A 12937-nucleotide genomic window follows, 5' to 3' on the forward strand; every position below is an offset into this window, starting at 1 on the left:
GACAGAGGTCACCTCCCATAACCCTGTGCATGCTCGCCAGAGAGTGCCGGAAACACGGGTAGCTTGACCAGGGCAGTGCGTTCGCTTGTGGCAAAGGAGGGGAGGGCCTGCTTCCAGGAACCACGAGGTGTCCCGTTGAGAGGGTCCAGGCCTGTCTCCGGGGGGTGGGGCAGTGTTCAGGAGGTGGAGTGAGTGATGCTGTGGTCTGGTATCCTAACCCTTAGCCCCAAAATAGATCAAGCAAAACCCTAAAACATTACAGGGAAAGCTGACAAGTCAGCAGGTGTAACGATTGAACGTCTCCCTCGAGCGTGTTCCAGAACGTGTGCAGTTGTATGCGTGTGTAAATGTACACTTGAACCGTGCACATGGAGAATGATGTGGGAACCCAGGGAGGTCTCCATGCGTCCCAAGAAGACTTTGTTACCTGCAGCTCTCGCCCAGCGGGAGGGAAGTGGTAATCAGCAGCCAAGTGTGGGTCAGGTGTGTGATGAAAACCAAAAAGCACACTTAAATCATCCGTGGGTTAGAAAAGTAAATCATGGGATCCCTGGGTGGCGCAGCGGTTTGGCGCCTGCCTTTGACCCAGGGCGCGATCCTGGAGACCCGGGATCGAATCCCATGTCGGGCTCCCAGTGCATGGAGCCTGCTTCTCCCTCTGCCTGTGTCTCTGCCTCTCTCTCTACATATATAACTATCATAAATAAATTTTAAAAAATTAAAAAAAAAAGAAAAGTAAATCATAACAGATGCTAACAAGTGTTTCAATTGGAAGATGAGGGGGCACCATGTACTCAGGCTTGTCTGACATACTTGGTTCTGAGGGGTGTCATTTATAGTCTCGGACGTGTTTGTTAGGAATTTAGCACAGCTGCCCGAGACCCGTGACCCAAGCAGGCGATGCAGGAGCTGGGAAGACAGTAAGAGAAACAGGAAGGGGGGAAGGCGATGATAGAAGCAGATTGACAACCAAGCAGGTAACAGAAGGGATGGCAAGTTACGGGGAAGAGAGCCCCAGAACAAGCCTGTCCTAAGCCGACCCTGAAGAACGACCAAGGAGGGGAGGTGTTCAGAGCAGAGAGGGATCCGGGGCGTGAACACTCCTCTGTGTCCTGCTTCCAGACGTGGGATAACTCCCCAGCAGATGACAGATGAGGACTTGTCCTCATGGGAACAGTCTCGTTACTCGGTTTTGAGAGATGGGTTCCAACCCAGTGGTGTCTGTGTCGTTGTGACTCCTGGCGCCAGGGGCATTCACCCGGATGAGAGATGCTCAGAAATCATGGGAGGATGTGCTTCCGGGAAAGTTGCAGGAGGAAGCCCAGCAGGGGACTGCTGGCCACTCGTCAGCTGTGCCCTGAGAGTAGGGCCCTTACCCCGCTGATCCCAAATGTCCCTGTCCTACAGCTGGAGACCTTCGGTGCTGACCTCCTGGAACCCCAGATGCCAGGAGGTGGCCTAGCCCTGAGGACAGGTGGTGCTCAGTAAGCACGGAAGGCAATGGGAGGCAGGGGGACAGGTGTTGGTATCAGGAGTGGACGCATGGAGTGCAGGGGGCGTCGGTGTGGAAAGAAGTCACATGCGCCCAGCCCAGCCCGGGGGGAGGCTCTTGGGCTGCGGCCTGCTGAATGAAGGGGGTGCCATCTGGTGGGGGGGGGGCGAGTGTGGGTCTGCGGCGGGGGGGGGGAAGGAAGTCAGTTCTGACCTGCCGCTGTGCCCTGGGTCTTCCCACCACCTCAGTCTCCCCCTTCCCCATACTTTAATCACTCCTACTTCCCCAGTTGTGTGGCATGGGGGCCATGTGCATGTGTGCGTGTGTACAGATGTGTGTACGTGCTGGAAGCAGGGGAGCAGCTTCTCACAAATCCATGCTGTGGCTGCAAACAAGAGCATGCTGGAGGCATGTTGATCTAAGTCGGCCGGTCAGAACAGCTGTGTCCCCACCCAGATGGGACTCGGCGTGCGGCTCTCAACCGGCCTTCTCCAGCCACGCTGGCTGTCACCCGGTGGCCCTCGCTGCTCCAGAAAGCTCTGTCGGGTGCCGCTGCCGAGTGCCCTTCCCTGCCACCTTCCTTCTGAGCATGAGGCCCTCTGAGGATGCAGACAACTGCAGTCCTCATGAGTCTTAATAAAATGTGCTGTACCCGGTTAATATCCTGTCGGTGAGACCTGACTGCTTCCTCCTGTTACAGTAACATTCCTTTAAAACTAATTTCTAGAAAAACATAGGGGCTGTCGGATGACTTGGGGTTGCTAAGCTTGCTGACCTACATTTCCAGGCTGCGTTTACCCCACGTTCCCACTGGAACCCTCCTGGGCCCAGGCCCCCTCCTCCTTTTCCATCGCGCTGGGTCGGAAAGGGCTGACCTGAGTGGGCTGGCGTGCATGAGGGGCTTGGTAGTCACGGGAGGTGGGGGGACAGGTCAGCAGAAGCCAGTGGGGCTGTGCTGTGAGCTGGGATCAAGCACGGGCTGGGCAGCAGGTCGCTGAGGGAGAAGAGCCAGCATATGTCACTGGAAAGGCAATGGGGATGGGATCTCAAAGGATGAAAACCAGCTTCCAGATGGGAGCAGGAGGGGCTGTCCCAGGCAAGAGGGTGGTGTGGCCTGAGGCAGAGGTGCAGGGAGCCCGGCGGGGGGAGGCCCAATGGGGGTGCCCAGCGTCTGCCTACAAGTCTTCTCCCTGTGCACCCACCGGCCATGGGGCTTCGGCTGCCGCTGAGAATGAGATCTGCCACCGCCTGCGTGCCTGTCACCCCCACGGCCACCGTCCCGTCCTGGCTGAGTTGTAGGAGCTCTGCACGCCTGCCGGGGCTGTGGAAAGGAAGGGAGGAGCGCCAGCCGTCCAGGGCTGCGGGGTGTGGTTTGCCCCGGCCTCTGCCCAAGCAGGGAGAAGGGTCTCGTCTGGTCAAAAGAAGCATCTGTTGCCTGTTTGCTGTATGTACTCAGGCTTCAGAAGAAGAATATATTTAAGGTTTCTCATGTGAACTGCCGCCTGCCCTGGTGTCGCCTTACGGCCTGGCACCTAAGCTCATGCGTGGGGGCTGGTGGGCTACATGGCCCTCCTCCCTCACCCTTTGCAGGCAGGCATGGGCGCGTCCTCTCAGTCGTGGTGGAGGAGCAAGGGAAAGGGGCATGTGCATCGTGCCCTGTCCTCTTCTGGACACAGTGCATCTCCAGGCCCACGCTCAGTGGGGCACATAGACCCCCGTTGAGGGAGGGGACTGCAGAGGGCATGGGTCAGGGGCTGAGAAGCAGGGCAGGGGGGCGACTGGCGTGGCCTCCACCTCCATCTTGAGCTCTGGCGTCGTGGGCACCCCCGCCGTCCTCCTCTGTCAGCAGGCTGTTTGTCCTCCTCTCGGGGCGCGTGCACCTGTCTCCCCCGCTCCAGACCCAGCATCTCCGGTCAGGGATGAATCATCCCCTTGGGAGGAAAGGAAGATGTCACCTTTGTGTGAGGAAAGGAATCCGAGGCTCTAGCTGGGCTGGTGGGTGCCGGGTCTGCTTGGCTTGTCTCCATTGGCAAACCTGGGCCTCGCAGGATCAGGGCTGCGTAGCTCCCTGGGACCCACGGCTGCCTGCCTCACCCCTGAAGTTTAATTAAAATGAAGATGAAGTGCTTTCCGTGACGGGTCACGCTCTGTGGCAGTTGCTGTGCCAGGGACCCTGGCAGGGCCTCTGATGTTGGGAAGGCTTCGCCAGCTTCTGCTCTGGCAGCAGCTTCCTCCAGGAGCCTCATTATAATTCCTTTGGTAATTAAAACAACAGATGTTATAATTAAAAGGCTCCTCATTAAATCACAAATAACTGAAGCTGGAGGTGTGTCCCCCTGAACAGTGTCCTGCAGTCCCCTTTGGAGGGAAGGAAAAGCATGCGGGGAAGGGTGGGGGGCGCAGGGGGCTGCCAGGTGGGGGCGCTGGCGAGGTGCTGACAGGTGTGTGTGTGGAGGGCTGCTCCCCGAGGGTCCTCAGCACCTTGCAGGGTGCAGCAGGAGAGCAGTTGGCCCCTGGAGGGCTCCGTGGGGCCGGGATGGAGGACTGTCCTGCAGGAGGAGCTGGTACTGCCTTGTCTCACTCATTCTTTTGTTCCCAGGGGCCGTGTGCACAGATCAGTCCTAAGACAAATGAGTCATGGAGAGCTTGCAGGAGACAGCACCTGGAAAGGGCTCAGGGCACTTGGTTCTCCCCCTGGCGGGCTGCTCACTCCCTCACTGTCCCTGAGCAAGCTCTGTCTGAGACACAGCACCCTGCTGAGAAAGGGGCAAGGTGACACCCACCCAAGCCACTGAGGTGCAAGATGTATCCCTCTGACTCGCTCCTGGGGCCGAGGTGTCTGGGGTGTGAGCCACGGGGCTGTTCATCTCTGAAAGACCCCTCACCCAGGCCCTACCATAGCAGGGCTGCGGCTGCAGCTCCCTGGGCCCTGTCACTGGGCACGGGATGAGCTACCAGGGACTTGCCTGGGTGCGTGTGGTGTGCGTGCTTGTGGGGGGGTGCTGTGGCTGGAACAGGAGGCAATGCCTCCACCTGCAGCTCCCACCCTGGCCACCTGCCCAGTGAGGCTCTCAGTGCTCTGGGCAGTGATAATGGGCTTTTGCTGAGAGACGCCCCCAATGGCATCCTTCGCCGCAGGAGAGCAGGGGTGAGGTACTGCCAGCCTTGCCAAGGGACATGGCCTCCAATTCCTCCTCCTCTCAGCCTTTGTCCACAGGCGGCTGTGGCTCAGCCTGTCCCTTACCTAAGGGCCACCATACCCTGAGCAGGTTGCTTTGAGCATTAATGATAAGCCAGTGAAGGCAGATGTTCCTGTAGTACTTACCACGTGACAGGAACTTTCTAGAGCTTCACCTACGTCGATTCATTCAATCTCCACAACAGCCCTTGGGGAGGGGCTGGGAGAGTAAATGGATGGGCTGCGTTTAGGACTTGACGACTGGGGCAGGGGTGGGATCTGGACCCACCCAGCACCATCTTGAGCTGTCTCAGGCATCTCTCAGGGCCACCTGAGGGCAGTGCAGGGTGGCAGGGGCAGGGGGAGCCAGCATTCCTCCTCCAGGTGGCCTGATCCAAGCCAGCGTGTCCAGGTCAGTTGGAGGGGGAGGGAGTGGCTGGAAGGAAACCAAAGCCATAGCCTCAAGCATCAGGAGCAGGACAGGGGAGAAGGAGCTACATCAGAGCTCCTTGTCCCACTTACTCAGTGTTATGTCACCAGCCTGGCACTCAAAGCACTCAGTAAATACTGGTTTCATGGATGGTTGGGTAGGTGGATGGAAGGAAGGAAAGAAGGGTGGAGAGAAGGGGAAGGATGGAAGGATGGATGGATGGACAGACAGGAGGATGGAAGGATGGATGGAGGAACAGAGCAATGGTTGGGTCCCACAGCAACCGTTTATTGAGGACCTACCACGTGCCAGACACTGTGCATCTTTCTCATCTATTTCTTACATCAACCCTGCATCAGCTTTATTATTCTCATTTTTCACAGAAAACTGCAGTTAAGTGACTTGTGCTCAAGCTCCCAGAGAGACAGGCAGCGTTTGAACCCTGAGAGGAGGGTCTCCAAGACTGTCCTCCTCACTGTGCCCCACAGTGCTTGCAGGACCAGAGCTAAGGCCAGTTACCTGTTCAGATGAATTCTTGACTTCCTTGTATGTCCCCACAAAGCAGCTGACCAGCATCCTTCTGCCCTCCAAGGTGATGAGTACTGGGAACACAGAGACTATCATGACCATGGCCTCTGTCCTAGAAGGGTCTGGAGTTGTTACTGGCCGCCCAGTGCAGAGCTCTGGGCTTGGGGGATGTCCAGGGGACAGGGGAACCCAGAAGAGGGGCTGGCTGATTCCACCGGGCACCTCCAGGGCACTGTGGTATTTGGACTGTGTTCTGAAGTCAGGGCAGGAGCTAGGCAAGTAAAGGAAAGTGGGGAAAGGTCACTCTAGGCAGAAGGAATGGCATTTGCAAAATCAGAGGCAGGAAGCAGACTTTGAGGGTGGGGGTGGGGTGGCAGGGACAGAAGATGAAGCGGGAGAAGGGGAAGTTGAGGCCAAGCTATAAAGGGCTTTGAAGGTCAGGCCACAAAGCAGGGAGCTACCAGAGGTTTGGAGCTGGGGGATGCTGTGTTCAGCTGTGTGGTGGGGAAGCTCAGTTGGCAGTACAGGGTGAGGCCGGCCAGAGGTGGGGCCACGTGGCAGGCACAGCTGGGTGACTCCGGTTGTTCTTGTGAACCACAAAATCACAGCAGTCTGGGATGAGATGACCCTTGGAGACCATCTCTAACTTTCTGGTTGCATTGATGATGAACCCAAGGCCCAGAGAGGGCCAGGAACTGGTTCAAGGTCGCACAGCGAGTGAGTGGCTGACCAGTAGTTGGTGGTAGCTGGGAGGAGATGTCTGTGTTTCATGACTCCTGGGTGGTGAGCGGAAACCAAGTCGTGGCTCCATGAATTGTGGAATCCCAGCACGTCCGAGAGGTTTGTGTAAAATGATGCTTGTAATAAATTTTTCCCCCTCGAGGACCATGAAGTACAAAAGGAGGGGGCGAGCACTTGGCAAGTGCTCTGATTAAAGCCAAATACAGACGTTTTCAACAATAAAAGGCTGCTGACGCCACAGAGGAAAGAATGATGCTGGGAGAGTGGGGCCCCCCAGGCGGCGGAGCCAGAGGCTGAGCTGGAGGCGCAGGTGTACACCCCCCCCCCCACTGCCCTGCGTCAGCACCCCTGCTGCTTCTGCCGGACAGGAGAGGGTGGCTGCGTCATTCACGCTGCCCTCAAGGAGATGCATCTGCATGACTTGTATGGAAGTGCAGCTCCGAATTACCTTGCCATGGCCCGACTTTGGTTTTGCTTCTTCCGAGTGGCTTCAATCACTGTGCCACTTAGAAATAAACAACTGAAACTTATAAAAGTCTAGAATCGTAGAAAAGAATTATAGCCTGAACCCCAAACCCTTTCCCCCCAAACCTGCCCCCAGACCAAACCCCGCAGTCCCTTTGGGCTCTGAGAGGGATGGGTTCAGTCCCTTCCTCAGCTGGCTACGCCCCTGGACAGCCCCTGCCCACTGCCCCTGAGAGCAGAGCAGGGAGACACACCCGGTGTCCCCAAGGCTCAGGTCTCCCCTGGATATGCAGCTGGGACCCGGGGGGGAAGGGAGACCAGGCCCCACCTGCTTCCATCCTATAGGTGCACGGTCTACCAGAGTGCGCGAGGTCCTGGGGAAGCAGGAGCTGTGACAACATGGAGTGGAACCCAGTCACCAGGCCACCAGTGTCACCAGTGAGGGCGACACGCCCTCCTCAGCCTTCTCCCGAGGTTCTGACCACAGACATGCCTGTTCCATTGCGGGCACCTGGGAGGAAGGGGGCCAAATGCTGTCGCCCCAGAGGTCCTTGCCGCGATTGCCAGAGTGCGGCTCAAGTGCGTGACTGTCTACAGAAGGGACCTTCCTTAGCTTCAAAACAGGATGGCGCCTCCCCGTGTCCCAGCCTGGGCTGAGGAGGCGCCTTCCTTCCGGAATGTTCTTCCCCTGACCTCCTATCCCGGGGATCCTCCCAAGAAGGGCCCCCAGCTGTGCTTGGAAGCTGCATGTGTGTGTGTCCCCTTGAAGGACGTTACCCTCCTGACCCTGTGGTCCCAGTGCAAAAAGCTGGCCCCAAGTACCTGCCCTGAGGTCTCGCCCACCTGCACCCCAGTGGAAGTGTCCTGTGGCCACACGCAAGGCAGGGGAGCTGCCCTGCTGGTGGTCTGGCAGTTGTCACCAGGGAAAGATCCTGTTTGTCTGCTTTGAAGGAATAACAGGAAGGTGCCTCGGAAGCAGGAAGGAAGGGCCGAGTGACTGGCACTGTCCAGCGTGGTGAGGCAGAGCCCCACGGAGATGCTGGGGGGTTGCTGGATCTGAGGGCGCTCTGAGCTCTTGCACACCCTACTGGCTCCCGCTCACGGCCCTGGGGCCCGGGGAAGGCTGCCCATGCTGGGAGTGGTGGTAGTGCGCCCTTCCCATGAAGGACCGTGTCTGCTCCTGGTGAGGAGTGGTTCTGCTTCCCATGTGGCCCTGGGCGGAAGAGGTGACCGTGCGGGGGGCTGTCAGAGACCAGACGGGACCCGAAGCACAGCAGCAGCTGATAGACGCAAGAGCTTGGAGACAAGGGTGCAGACCCCCGTGGCTCGGGATCCCCTGCAGGCTGTGCCCCGGGTGTGCCTGTGTCCAGGGTGGGGAGACGGCCTGATCTGAGGCCACGGTTGGCTTGTAGTGAGTGGCCGGTGGCGGGTCCTCCACCGGCATGCATGCTGCTCTGAGGCCAGACGGGGGTCAGCGCCCCTGTCTCACCTCAGGAAGGTCCGGGAGCCCGGGGGGGAGGCCCAGGTAGTGGCTGTGGCCCCCAGCCCCCATGGCCCACCTGCCACCTGTGTGCCTGTGACCAAGGAGGAGGAGAGCTCAGAAGAGCCGTTAGCACCCTGCCGGCCTCCTCGCCCCCCACCAGACCGGCCCCTCTGCTTGTCTGTGTCTCCCCACAGGCAGTGGGGGAGCCTGGAGGTGTCTGGCCCCTCTCTCCTAGGGCAGCTGTGGTCTGTGTGGGAGGCTTGTGACCTGTGGGACAAGAACAGTCCCGTGGCTGTGGCCCTGATTCGGAGCCACCGTGCGCTGAGCTCTGAGGAAGCAGCTCCAGAAGCCTGGGGGCCCCCGCGGGACTTCCTGGAGGAGGCGATGTTAGCACTGACTAGTGAGACTCTGCAGGCTCTGAGGCCAGAACCCAGTCCCATCGAGAGTCACCTAAAAACCTGGCAAAACTATCCAGAGCCTTTTCTGTATGTTGCTTCACTTCAGACACATATTTTGATAGTTTGCACATAAGATGAATCAGAAACATATGCATTAATTTCCCCTTAAAATGATACACTTGCTGTACTTGGCAGAACACAGCGTGGGATCTGAGGAATGTTGGGCAGCTGCAGACTTGCGTGGGCTCCAGGACCGGGAGGTCACAGGGGCTGGAGCGCTGAGCACCAGCCCCTGTGTGGCGGGGGGCCCCAGGTACGAGGTGAGGGGCACAGAACAGCCACCTGCTGCCCTGTACAGACGCCCCCAGAGGGATTGGCTGAAAACAGCAGCGGGTGTGACCTGTCATGGTGGCCGTGGGCCTCGGCTGGGCTGTCTGGAGCTGGGGTCCTGGTCACCGGAAGCTTCTAGGGTGGTGTACTCACTCAGCTTGCAGGCTGGACCTGACTGTTGGCAGGAGGCACCTGCTGCCGGTCCCTGTGGGTGTTGCCCCGGGGCTGTGGGAGGGTCCTCGGGGCATGGCCGCTGCTCCCCGTGGAGAGAGCGTGAAGCCAGGAAGGGGAAGCCGTATCTTTTATGACCTAGTTGCTCGCAACTGCTTCTGCGTGTCCTGTTGGCTGCACGGGGCATCCCATGACATAGGTACACATGTGCACACCAGTCAGGGGTCACCGCAGACTGTCCCAGAGGTGGGAGGTTCTGTTCCAAGGTAACACACTGTCGAGCCGGTGGTCACAGAGGCAGTCAGCTACGCAGAGGCCCTCTGGGAGGCCTTTTGGGAGGTGGTGTCTGGAAAGCACTTGTCCCCAAGCCTGGCACAGTGTGGTGACAGATCGGCACCAGCTGCCACTACTGGAGTGTCCTCACGACCTGGCGAGCCCACCACCCAGCCCTTGCTCTGGGTCACACCATATATGTCAGAGACTATCTCGTTAAGTCTCTGATGCACCCTCAGGTCCAGTGTCCATTCCCGCCATAGCACCCGGGCCATGCCACAGCCAACAGCCCCTGTCCTGGGATACAACCCAGTTTGTGTCTTCAGGGTGGGCACAGACACAGGTGGGCCAGGAGACTTGGGGTGGGAAGGGTGCCAACTCAGCTGGCTGCTTCTGTTTCCTGGTGAACTAGGAAGCAGACCTCAGTGGGGACGGCCAGCTTGGGGGCAGGTACGTCCCTGTGTCTGAGTGTCCTTCCTTGGGGACAAGGCCCATGAGACCTGGGCCAGCATGTAGGTACCACCTGAGGGTTGGCTACTGCTGCTCCTCTGCTCCATGGCAGCTGCGGCCAGGATGTGAGGAGGTCGTGGGGCTCAGGGGAAGGCCATGCTGGGGGGGCCGCTGGGCACCTGCAAGGACTCACCGGCTGAGAGTGCCAAGCAGCTAGAAGCCACCCATACAAACCACAGATTGTGGATGGGGAAGCCGAGGCCCAGCATGGGAGGGGACTTGTCCCTACCACCCCAAAGAGTCTGGTTGGACTGGGTCAAGGACCCAGGGCTCCTGACTTCTGTGGCCTTAGACTCATCCTACCACTGTACTTTGCCCTTTCTCCTGCATTTACATCCAGGGCTGTTTTCACAGAGCTCTGATGGCCACAGAACTTCTCCTTTGGTTGATACCTCACCTGGGGGGTGTCTCAGTCTGGGCCTCAGAAGCCTCCATAGAAGTTTGGGTCACTGTGTCCTTCCTTAGATGCAAGCACAGCCTAGGAGCTGGGCTCTGTGCTAAGTGTGGGGTGTTCCAAAAGGGATGGGGTGCAGTGGGCCCCTCCCAGAGCAGAGGGCATGAAGCAGGCATATGCAAAGGGTTAAGTAAAGACACAGAAGTGAGGGCAGGGACAGAACACATGTGAGGTGTGGTGGGAGCCCAGGGTGGGGTGGATGTGCTGTCTGCACAGAATGGGGGAAGGCTTGTCCAGGGCGTGACACCTGAGTCTTCAAGAGGAATGGACCAGCCTTGTGAGATCTGTGGCTTGGCCAAGTCCACGGTGCCTTGCCTCAGTTTCCCTGGCTATAAACACAATAATAATAGCATAGTCCTCATGGTGCTATTATGAGGATTAGGATCCACATTTGCAGCACTGCACATAGGGCTGGCCCACCGTAACCCCCAACAGATGATGATTGTTGGTGTTACTGGGGTAGCCACGGAGGTCCCCAGAGGGCCAATACCTCGGATCACTTCACAGGTGGAGGGGAGCCATTGGAAGCTCTGGGGTGGCGTGGCAGGCATGCTTGCTTGAAGGGAGAGGAGGGCCGGGGCCTCAAGGACAAAGAAGTCATATCTGGAGGTGCCCACTCCCAATCGTAGCTGGCCAGAGAGGAAACGGGGTCTTTCAGCAGGTGGTGAGCTCCCAGTCACCGAAGGCGTGCAGGGCGATGGTGAACAGTCAGCTGGAAGATATGTGGAATGGGTGTGTGGGTGTGGGTGGGTGGGGGGCGCATATCATCCTCCCTGAATCTGGGCCACATGAGACCTTCCGTTCCCAAGCTCTGTTGTTCTCTAGAGGCCCAGGGCTGGACACCAAGCAGCTAGGTCAGGCGGGGCTTGCACTTCAGGGCCACCTCATGCCACAGCCAGGCTCCCAGGGCCTCACAGGCAGGGGTGTGGGGATGCGGTGCTGGGCCAGCTGCAGCCCCGGGAAGCCAGGGGCAGGTGGTAATCACAGTGTGGACGAGCCGCCTGTAACAGTGCCAGCCCCGCGCCCCGACCTGCTGATAGGCCGTGTTTCCCTGCTTTGCCTGGAGAAGGCAACATTGGTCAGGAGGCCCCGGCCTGGATCTAACTGAACACTTGCGCCGACTGCACTGGCTCGTTACGTAGAAGGCCATGTCCTTCGCTGTTGCCTGGGAAATTGCAGCCAGCTTGGGCCTCGGTGACGGTGATGGTGATGGTGATGGATGGATGGAGGGGAGGATGACGGACAGGAGGCCGGGATGGGAATGGAGTCTTTTTCCCCTCGGAAAATCCAGTCTGACAAGCCAGATAGCACCTTCCTCTCAAGACAGCTGTACATCCCTGGGAAGGAGCACGTTGGCCACGTTTACCAGGATGCGCTTGCAGGACTGCAGCCTTGATGCAGGAGGCTTTCCGTATGTTCATCTCAGGAATGAGCTAATGTGCGTGCTCCTCTCTTCTCCTCCCTCCCGCTGCAGGCGTGAGGTCCTCGTATGATGGGCTCAAGAGGGATCCTGCTGCTTCTGAGGGTGCGAGTGGGGTGCTGGGAGCAGGGAATGAGGCTCGGGGTCTCAGGCCTGCAGTTCTGGACTCTCTTCTGCCATGGACAGAACCTGAGTGTCCCTCTCCATAGCCCGTGCACATCGCTGACGGTGAGCCTGGGGCTGCCCACCTTCACGCCTCAGGTGTGGGCCCGCGGGGCACAGACGACCCGTGCACGCTCGTCTGTGTGCTCCCAGAGTTGCCCCACTGCCTGGGGCTCAACACTGGGGATGGAAGTAGGAAACGGGTGGAGGGCACATAAGCCACGCATGCTGCCCAGTGCTCAGAGGTAGCAGTAAGGACTGGCACAAGGGCAGCAGGCAGAGAAGGGGGCAGAAGATGCTCCGTGGAAGGCATGGTGTGGCCTGGACACAGGGAGCATCTTTCTGGAGTGCAAGTGGACATGGCTGGGTGTGAAGCTAGGGCTGCACCACAAACAGCCTCAGAGTTTAGCACCTGTGGGTATCTGTGGAGATAGTACAGCAGGGAGTAATGGATTTGTGGGTTGGGGACAGAGTTGGATGGTGGTTCCAGCTAGGGAGCCCCAAAAGAGGCACTGGCAGCTACTGCCCGGGGAGGGGGCAGTTCTGCTGAGGTTCTGAACCTGCTGTGACAAGAGGATGAGACCAGGACACTGATGGAGGAATACATGAGTGGTTGGGCAGGGGTTGGAGGAGGGGTGTCCAGGGCAGTGTTCCAGTGTCAGGTAGCTGAGGGGATGGTGGGGAATGCGGCCATGCTGGTCTGCTGTCCGGGGAGGCTCCAGGCACAGGTGCTCAGGGCGGGAGGAACTAGGAGGCAAGTGTTCAGGAGGCAGATGCAGGTGCTCAGGACACAGGTGCAGGGGCACAGGGGCTCAGGGGGCAGAAGCGGGTACTTAGGGTGCAGGTTCACAGGGGCTCAAGGACGTGGGTGCTCAGGGGGCAGGTGCTTAGAGCACAGGTGC

At 58.8% G+C, this 12937-nt stretch overlaps 1 long non-coding RNA gene across 4 annotated transcripts; it reads right to left on the bottom strand.

Annotated features, from left to right (window-relative positions):
• Positions 1–748: 748 nt before the first annotated feature.
• Positions 749–7434, bottom strand: LOC112669133 (uncharacterized). 4 transcript variants are annotated; one of them, XR_004815805.2, is made up of 6 exons: positions 7163–7434; positions 5620–5702; positions 4818–5106; positions 3974–4113; positions 2695–3746; positions 749–2486 (listed from the first exon to the last, which is right to left on the bottom strand). It is a non-coding gene; the product is annotated as an uncharacterized LOC112669133 (long non-coding RNA). The 4 variants fall into 4 exon arrangements; XR_003142092.3 differs by having other exon boundaries at positions 749–3746; XR_003142095.3 differs by having other exon boundaries at positions 749–3746; positions 5620–5717.
• Positions 7435–12937: the final 5503 nt, after the last annotated feature.

This window comes from Canis lupus, chromosome 5 (genome assembly GCF_003254725.2).
Source record: "Canis lupus dingo isolate Sandy chromosome 5, ASM325472v2, whole genome shotgun sequence".
NCBI classification, from domain to species: domain Eukaryota; kingdom Metazoa; phylum Chordata; class Mammalia; order Carnivora; family Canidae; genus Canis; species Canis lupus.